This window comes from Echinops telfairi, unplaced genomic scaffold (genome assembly GCF_000313985.2).
Source record: "Echinops telfairi isolate 266 unplaced genomic scaffold, ASM31398v2 ScPeMD7_44;HRSCAF=162, whole genome shotgun sequence".
NCBI lineage: Eukaryota > Metazoa > Chordata > Mammalia > Afrosoricida > Tenrecidae > Echinops > Echinops telfairi.
The window spans coordinates 13,103,634-13,113,928 of record NW_022103942.1 but is presented as its reverse complement, the minus strand read 5'-3'; the positions used below and the strand labels follow the sequence as shown (position 1 = coordinate 13,113,928).

Here is a 10,295-nt window from a genome sequence, read left to right as displayed (position 1 = left end):
GGCAGTTTATATTCAGCAGCAAACATTTAAAAACTATTTTTCAGCAAACTTTTACCTTCATGATAATTTCTGCACTCTGTTGAGTCACCTTTCTTTGGAGTGGGGATAAATATGGTTAATTTCCTATTGATTCGCCAAGTAGGTGTCTTCTAGGGATTCCAGTGCTTCATCAGCTTGTTGGAAGATTTCAGTTGGTATTCTATCAATCCTGAAGACATGGGGGTTTTTTTTGTTTTTTTTTGTTTGCTTATGAATAGTTCCTTCGTAGCTTTGACTTCTTCCAACCAGGATCTTAAAGCTGCCATCCAAATGAGGTGTGAGCTTAGTCCATATGGAAGAAGTGCAACAGTCCATATATTCTAAGGATTGGGAATAATAAAATCCAAGGCTAGAGGAGGGAATTGTATTAGAGCTTAAATCTGAGCAGCTTGCAGAACACTATGGATGACTCTGGATAAAGTGTACAAACTCCCTTACACCATTTAGCTTTTTTTCTCAGATAGAGGGCACTAGGAAATGGATTATTGATGATATAGTTAGCTTAAATTTAACCATGTGTTTAATTCTAACCATTTGTTTTCTGTTTTTACCAATCTTTAACTTATTCTAGATTTTTAGTATTTTCTGATCTCTTTTGGATTGAAGTTTATCCATATTTCATTTTGTTGTTGATCATGGTTGTTTTTAAGAATCCAACTTTGATCTTTATTCAAGAGACCAGGTGGCTTGCCCCAGGTTCTGGCTGCCAGCCCCCACAAACCTGTGGCACCCATGGCTTGGCATGTCTGCCTTTACCCTGAGCTGGGGCTTCAGCACTAGGCCTTGCTGGAGCCCTGTGGGAGTAGGGGATTCTTAATATCAACAACACTGTTGTTGATTCATTGAAAAAATATTAAGGCTCCATATTTATGGGACAAGTAGGTCAGAGAGGCCAGCCTGGCTCCTGTTTTACCGTGTCTCCATACAATCCAGTGTCTGGGACTTGTACAGGGTCTACTTCATGGCTTTGGCAGAAGTACGGGGTGGGGTAATAGGCTGCTCACCAGGGCTCGGGCCACTGAACTGCCTGAATTTCTCCCTTGTTTTTGTCGGTGAGCCTGAGGATCTGGAAGGCGCACGTGAGTGTCTCATCTGCACGCAAAATGACTCCAGCCTCGTCAAACTTGCTGCAGTAATTGAGTGCTAAGAAAAGCATAAGCAGCTGCCACTTGCCAGTGAACTCATAGCCATCTTCCACCACCTGTTGGGCTCAGCAGGTGAGTTCCAGGTCATGCTTGTGCAGAAACTCGGCCACCACCTCTGCCCTGAAGGTGAAGGAGTCGCCATAGTTGTTCTCATCTCAGCTCTGCACATCCTTGTCAGGGTCCTACCACAGTGGGTTGCACACCAGGCCCTGGTTGGACCCGTCTGTGGGCAACATGATGCACCATATTCCTTTCATGGACTGCAGGTCATGGGACATACCTCCTTGGCAGCAGCATGTCTCCTTGTCTACAATGGCTGCGATGGGCAGACTGTTGAGCAATCTGTGAAAGTTTTGCAGAGTTTGATGTTGTAGGGCCTCTTGCACTCATCGTAGACGCCTTAGATGTGGTTGATGCTGGCACACTCGTCGATGCTCTCCCCCCCAAATGGGAAGAAGCTCTCTGGATACTTGATCTTGAAGGCCAGCAGCAGGCAGGTGGTCTCCAGTGACTGATTGCCCTGTTCCATGTAGTCACCCAGGAAAAGGGATCTGCTCTCTCGGGGGAAGCCGCCATACACAAACAGCTACTGATCATAGTACTGGCCATGGATGTCACCATATAGATCTTGAGGGGTGCTTCCAGCTCTAGAAGGATGGGTTGGCTCAGGAAGACCTCTAGAAACTTGAGGCACAGACCTCGTTCTCTGTAAGTTGGACATTTTCCCCAGGTTGAGGGCTTTTCATTTCCAGCAGGTGCCTGATGATCAAGTCTACATTTAGTTTCTGAGTGTCCAAAATGATGGCGCCACCTTTTGGGTGCAGCAGGCCCTCTCCTGCTGCCTACACTCCTGCTGCCTCCTTCTGGCGGGTTTTTTTTGGGGGGTGGAGTTTGGTATAATTTTCTTTATTTAAAATCCAGGAGAGGTAGACTTATAGAGACTGTAACTAGATTAATAGGGTTATGACAATGGAGGTTGAGGAAATGAGAAGCTAATAACAATGGACACAAGAATGAAGAATGTGATCTAAAATTGACTGGTGATGATTGAAAAATTCTTTTTGATGTACTCAAAACAAGAAAGTATATGTACACAAAGAATATGTCAAAAATGGTTCAAAAATCTTTGACTCGTCTTAAAAATGAGAGGAAACATTCCCATATTCTGGTTGCAAAGCTTCGATGATTTGGAAAAATGTCTCCCTGAGTTTTGCTAAACATTTGATATTAATTGATGAACCTCTAGAGACAACGATTAGGATAAGGTTTCCTGGGGGCGGGGGAATGCTGGGGAAGGTGAGGGGATAAGCGGAGCTGATAGCAAGCAGTCCAGGAAGAAAGAAAATGTCTTTAAACTGAGGGTGGTAGCAATTGTAAAATACCACTTGACGTGATTGAAGTATGCAGTGGCATAATGCCTGGATCAGCTACTAATAAGAGGGGTTGGGAAAAGATTGTAATAAAATATGATCCCTGATTGTAAAAATAATTGATATTAGTCCTGACCTCCAAAAAGAAGTGTTACAAAAGCGTCTTTGCTTGGAAGCACACTAAAAAGACTAAAACAAGTCTATTAGTGATATAAATTATATGCAGCGATTCACAGATCACAAAGACATGTGTAAACACATGTTATTTCTATTAAACCTTTGCATGTATGAAATAGAACGAAAGCATGGGGAAATACCATTATCTTTTAACTTCATTTTCCCAGTACATTTTTGAGGCACCCTCATGCCTGTAAAAATGACCCTGTCTTCCCAGACCACACAGAAGTAAGCCAAGAGGTCGGTGGCGGGGGTGGGGGTGAAGAAAGAGAGAGAGGGAGAGAGAACTGCATGCTGACCCACCAAACCTCAAGGATGACATTCCTGCACGGAGCAGCCAATGCACAGAAAGGACCGTAGGGCTGGCCTAACCATGAGACATGATGCACCCTCACTGACTCACAGCACTATAGGGGACAGCACTGGAGTCACAGTGTGAGAATTGTGCCCTGGATGACTCCCCACACTGGAGGAAAACATGAAGGGAGTGGAACAGAACAGCCAGGGGAGCAAAGAAATGAAGTCTCTGAGGAATCCTGACAATAGACTTTGGAATCCGTGAACAGAGCTTGGCACTTCACCAGACCCAATTGGAAAACATTCATAAGGGTCAGCAGACAGACTTGGGACTATTTATAGGTTTTGTTTTTTCTTCTTTTCTCTTTTTCTCTCTCATATCCATACGTATAAGATAGGGAATATAAACAATCCAGAGGAGAAAAGAATGGGATTAAGGGGTGAGAGGCACATGGGAGAGGAGGAAGTGGGAGAAAAGGAGGGGGGAGCAAGCAAATCCAGGAACAAGGGAATGACAAGAGATCTGAAACTGATAGGAAGGAGGGTGTATAATACCTAGTGGTGTTTGAGCAACTGCAATGCAGCTGAGAGAAAGTACTAAGAACCGAATGGAAGTTGAACATGGTAGCGAGACAGAAGGAATGTAAAAAGAGATAGAGGGAAGAATAAGGATGCCAAAGACCTTTATAGAAGTACAAATACAGGCATATACATATGTAAATACATTAATAAATGATGATATGGATAAACGTCTATGTACATGTTAACTATTAAGGTAGCAGACAGGCATTGGGTCTCTACTCACGTACTCCTTCAATTCAAAGACACTTTGTTCTAATAGCCTGGCATTCTGTGATGCTCACCTTCCCAACATGATCACTGAAGTCAAAATGGGTGTATATCAATGAAATGATGGGAGTCGGAGTGGAGACCCAAAGTCCATCTGTAGACAATTGGACATTTCCTCACAAAAGGGTCACAAGGAAAGAATGAGTCAGCCAGGGTGCAGCATAGCACCCACAAAACACACAACATTCCTCTAGTTATTTAATGCTTACCACCACCTCCCATGAATCCAGTTCTACTTTACAAATCTGGCTAGAACAGAGCATGTACACTGTTACAGATAAGAGCTCTCAACACACAGAATCCAGGTCAGAAAAAACCCTCAGGAACAGTAAAGGGAGGAGCAATACCATGAGGGTAGGGGGAAGGTGGAGGGAGAAGGGGGAGAAATGGAGAACTGACTGCAATGATCGTATAACTGCTGCCCTCCACCCAAACAACAGAAATGTGGGTGAAGGGAGGCAATGGATGGTGTAAAATATGAAAATAATAATAACTTATAATTATCGAGGGTTCATGAAGGTTGGAGGGTGGGGGAGAGAGGGAATAAAGAGGAACTGATACCAAGGGCTCAAGCAGAAAGAAAATGTTTGAAAATGATGGCAACTTGAGTACAAATGTCTTTGATACACTTGATGTATGGATTGTTGTAAGAGCTGTAAAAGCCCCCAATAAAATAACTTTTAGAAAATGGCCCTGTTAGTAGATTTTTCCATTTGTTGTGTTAAGGCGGTTTTACCAAAATAAGGTCGGTCTTATACCTGAGGGAAGACACACTACATGAGAACTGTTTCACAAGCTAAGAAAAGTCATGGAGCCCAAGAACTCTCATGGTTTGGATTGTTAGCCTCTAAAGCTGTGAGAGAAAAAATATCAGTTCTTGGTATTTGTGTTTCATCAGAAGTAAGCAATTAAGATACATAGAATCGTATTTTATTCTCAGATCTTAATTTATTGTTCCTGTTTGATGGAATATAAAAATATAACATTACCTTTTTCTTTATATATATTCAATTGTTCTCAACTAAATATTGAATCAGTCTTACTGTCTCATTGATTTTTGGATGTTATTCCTATTAAACACTTTTTAAATATAAACTCCTGGAGAATGAACAAAATGGAAGAATGAAATTTCTAATAGAAAATTAAAAATAACTTTTCAAATTCCCCAAAGGTCACAATACACGTAGCACAAATAATTATTATACAGTTATTTCTTGTTTAAAAAACATCTCTAGCCATGTACACATGCATATGGGATACTTAGGAACAAAGTCTGCAATTATTTATTATGGGCTTATAATTTTATCTTGTTTCTGGGACACAAATTTATTTATTTCACCTAATCTAAGAAAATAATAAATATTAAGATTTTAATAACAATTAGGTACTTTAGATAGTTCTCTTATTTTAACGTTTTTGTCATCAGCTATTCAAATTGCTACGCACAGCGACAAATGCTTAGTAGAACATGGAATCTTTATTTGAAGAGATGCAGATATTGTGTTAGATAGAAAAAAGATTGGTTAATCTTTAGCGTACATAATTCTGTGTATTTTGTAGGGCATGTTCTGGGTTAGAATGGGAAGATATGAAACTTACTTTTGTCCATAACAATCCTATTTTACAATCCCAAAGTTCAAAAAATACATTCTTATCTGGCTCCATCAAGCTCCTTACAGACATATTTGTATGAACTCCCTAACCATTTGTATGCACTTCCAACTCCACAACACCCAGTTTTCTTTGAGATAACTAGGCTTAACTGAAAATGTAATTAATCTGCATTTTCCATTCCAAATGTCACATTTTAAGACCTTATTCTCTTTTTCTATTCATTATTGACAGGTTTTGTCAAAGATAAGCTGAAATGTTTGTTTTTAAGTTCCAGGGCTATGCAAATGCCAGAATGAATAAAATTATTGTAATTTATTTCTCACATATAATCTAAAAATCACAAAAATACTAATTATTGAGTATTTACTATATGCCAAGCATTGTATAGATTGCATCACATGCATGAGCTTCATTAAGTTTAAGTAACTTGCCCAAGACACATAGGTAGTAGATGACAGAAATAGGCTTGGATTCAAAAAACAAAAGCAAACCCATTGCCATCAAGGCAAATCCCCATGCTCAGTGACTTTATAGGACAGAGTAGAATTGCCCTAGAGCATTCGCTAGGCTGTAATCTTTACAGAAGCCGACTGTCGCATCTTTATTCCACTAAGTGGTTGGTGGTTTGAACCACCTTTTTGTTAGCAGCTAAGTCCTTAGTAACCATGTCCTTAGTTCTCCTTTTATTAGTCTTTAGCCAGATAAAATTCAGCTATTTTCTTTACACAACCCCTCTTCTGAATGAATAGAAAATATATCTATATATTTTGTATTTACACCACTCAACTTTTCCTTTTATTTGTTTTTCTTCTACTTTTTTTTTCTTTTCAATTTTACTTCTCCTCTTTTACAGCCACTCAGACCAGTGTTTAGATTTGATGGTTAAGGAAAACAGAAAGGTTTTTAATCTATCTCATTAAAGATTATTTTTCTAAATGTATATATATATATATATATATATATATATATATATATATCGTTGATTATTTTCTCTTTTATTTATGGAATAGAACACGTGCAAAGAACGACATACTCTGTGTGGTTGCAGTGGCACAGTACACCTCCTGGAAACAGTGAGAGTACCCCAGCAAAATGTCCATGGATGTGCTGCTTTCTTCTTCCTTTCTTTCTCCCACCCACCCTTCCAGCTCATATCCCTGTCCTTCCCCTCTTCCCTAATCCCCCTAACATCATCATAATTTCCAGTCTCTTTCTTCAAAGTTAAACTATTTTTTTCTTTCCATTTATAATACTGGTGTCATGAAATATTTATTTTTAGGATGTTAACTAAAGTTGGTGAGTATAATGCCTCCCAATTTTGCCCATGTCATGAGGTGGTTCATGATGTCATCATTTTCTAAAGACGCACAATATTCTATTGTATGTACTTACCACAATTTATTTATCCATTCATCCAGAAATGGGGTTTTGGTTGCTTCATATTTTAAATTTTAGTTTTGTGTTTTGATATTTTAGAAATTACTGGGATAAACATTGGTGTGCATTTATTTATTCATGCTTTCCTTTTTATTTCTTTGGGGTCTATACCAAGTAGAGAGATTGCAGGGTCTTACGGTGTTTCTATTTGCATTTGTTTAAGGAAACATCATACACAACAGAAGCTTAGCTTAAGGTATAAACCAATGCCAAACCCACTACCACGGAGTCAATTCCCACTCACATTGACTCTATTGGGTAAAATAGGGCTGCCCTTTGGGTTTCAGAGACTAAATCTTGATGGGAGTAGAAAGTCTCATCTTTACCCACAGAACAGCTGGTGGGTTCAAACTACTGACCTTGGAGTTAGCAGAAGAATGCATTACCCACTAGCACTAAGTAACCTGTCCTCCTTAGTCTGGGACTTACCTAATACCAAGTTAACTTGTATCAAGATCTTCATGATTACAGTTTAGAAATATTAAATACAAATATCTAGTGGTAGAATTTAAGAATCTGAACTTGAAGTCCCTAAATGGCCTCTACACACTCTAAATTTAAGAACTTAGTAGTCAGAAGCATGAGTTTGCTGTTAGATGGGTTTGAGTTTAAATCATAGCTGTCAACTAATAGCTGTACCAATGGATCTTCCCTTCTTCTGTGTATTTGTTAATACCCTATAATTTTCTCTATTCTCCTACTCCTCTTTTTATGTAATTTCATCTTCCCAAGTAAGACTAAAGGTTTATGCGTGCATGCGCACGCACGCATACACACACACATTTTTTTTAATTTGGGGCAGTGTTTTCATTCCTTTACTTCTTAAGATATATGTAAACTTTTCTGGTAGGCAATATTTCACCTTTCTTTGCTTTCCACAACTCGGTCCTAACATGGCAGACACTGTGACAAGTGCATATGCTGAGGATCAATTAATATATGTTCTTCTAAATAGAATGGGTAATCTGTTTGCATCTCCCATGAATGTGAAAAATATTCCAAAAATATATTCACATATTCACAGCACAAAATTTGGAGAGTGAGGCCATTCAGAAATTTGTCTTTTATTGAGGTTTGCTCAGGTGATTTCTATATAGACTAACGGTTGAGTACGTCTAACTAAACCAAAGCTCTGAGGAAACATACCCACAAATGGTGCCGGAAATTTGTTCCTTGTTGTCATTTGCTCATATATGAGGCAGTAGTTTTAAACAGTGTAAAAATGGAATTAAGAGATTATGGAAATTTTAATATGCTAAAGGACTCCAAACTTAGCCTAGTAAATCAAGATATGCTGAGAATTTCAGAGATTTGTCTTTCCTAGATAGTGTATCTTATCCTTAGTTTTAGAAGCTTGAGTCATTTACTAGAATCATTTTTTCTGAATATGACGTTTTCATATAAAGAGAGCAATGGCTGATTGAGCAATTTAATACCCACTGTCACAGATTCAAAGTGACCTTATAACAAAAAATAGAATTGCTCCCTAGGGTTTTTGATGACGTAAATGTTTTCCTTTTTAGCATATTCTTGTGAATCAGGTGGAGGTTTATAGAGAGGATCATCGTTTCACATTCAACAATTCACACACAGTCTGAATCCACTCATACATGACAATGGCCTCAAGATACCGTCACTTATCCCACTTCCTTCCTGTGTTCCTGTTTCTTCTTTTCTAACCCTCTGAACTTAGTCCTCGAGTAAATGGTTTCCTTTTTATCTTGCATGCTTGATTATTCTAAAGAAGTGAGTTCTGTTCCAAACCTGAAGGGCAAGGCCCATAATCTTGGGGGATCTCAACAATCTCTGTTCACACATTAAGCTGTAAACTTCTATGAAAGAAGATAAGCTCATCATCTTCATGCAGAGTGACTGCTGGGTTTGGCCTGCTGACTTTGAAGTAAGCAGATCAATGCATAACTAGCTTTCTTTTCAAGGCTTAGGGAAGAAATATTTTCACGTAACATCTTGATCTTCATTCCATAGTTAATAAGTTGTCAACATAACACTTTATTTTCTGAAAATAATATAACTTTGTACTGTACCTCCAAAGCAGTTTTCAGTTAAAAAAAAAAGAAGAAGAATTGTTAGGGAGAAAATATCTCAGGTTTGATTTTGGGAAGCTTATTTGTCACTTTCTTTAAGAATATGTCCTTCTCTTTGGATTATTTCCCTCTCTTAACTGCTTAATCAATTCTCAATTTAGCCTGCCTTTGGCTCTTATTGGACAAAGACAAGATAAACTAGTTTGTACTTTCCAGGTTGGTTTCTTTCTTTTTTATGTCGTGATATAAGTTGTAGTTTCTCTGACTAATTTTCACTACATGGTATAGTTTTAGTTGTAAAAGGCTACCATTACTACCTGTCAACTCAACTCACTGACATTGAGTCAATGTGTACTCATAACAACCCTATAGGACAAAATTGATATGCTCCTGTGAGTTTCCAAGACTGTAATTGTTAACGAGATTAGAAACCCTTGTCATCTCATGGAGTGGTTTAGAACTCCTGACTTTGAGGTTTGCAGTCCAACATATAACCACCATGCCACCAGAGCTCCTTTTATTACCTATACCACCATCTAAATAAAGCATTATGAAGATACCAAATAGCTTCTGCGTGTTAAGTACTAAAAGTGCATTACACAATCCTTTGCGATTTATGGCTCATAATTAACTTTAAATAGACTTTTGATGGTTGTTAATAGTAATTTATTGCTTTCCATATACATGGTATCATAGCAAATGTTTTATAATATTATCATGTATAATCTTTATTTTCTAAGAGAATAGGAGGGTATATAGGAATTACTTGATTTGTTCAAGATCACAGAGCTTTAAGTTGAACTATTAAATGCTATGCTATCACCCACGAACAGTACAAAACATTGATATGCACAAATAGCATAGACATTTATAATGACTTGCATTATTCACTTTTTATTGAGATACAGGATATTTGTACAAGTTAATTTTATGTATAATAGCAGAGGTGATCACCTATGTGATATGATTATAGCGAATAAAAATATATCATTCCCAATTGAAGTTCTCTTTTGTAGCCTGTCCCAGAGCATTACTATGAGTCAGCATTGACTAGATGGTATTGAGTTTTTACAGACTCTTAGATGTTCTATTGTTTTAATGTAGACAATTCATTTTTAAAGGAAAAAATAAGATTAAAGATGATAATCATTGTGTATTTTCACGTGTGCCCATTTAAGACTTGTAGCAGCATTTTAATGAAGCTTTTATTGTATCTCTTTTTAAAATGAGGCAAAGTCCTCCAATCCACAAACATGAATAATCTTTGCATTTATTTAGGTCTCCTTAATCTCTTTAAGTGATGGTTCATGGTTTTCATTGTG

The 10,295-nt window shown here is 38.0% G+C and overlaps 1 pseudogene; it reads right to left on the bottom strand.

Annotated features, from left to right (window-relative positions):
- Window positions 1–993: 993 nt before the first annotated feature.
- LOC101640296 lies at window positions 994–1,978 on the bottom strand (annotated as a pseudogene).
- Between the last annotated feature and the right edge of the window lie 8,317 nt (window positions 1,979–10,295).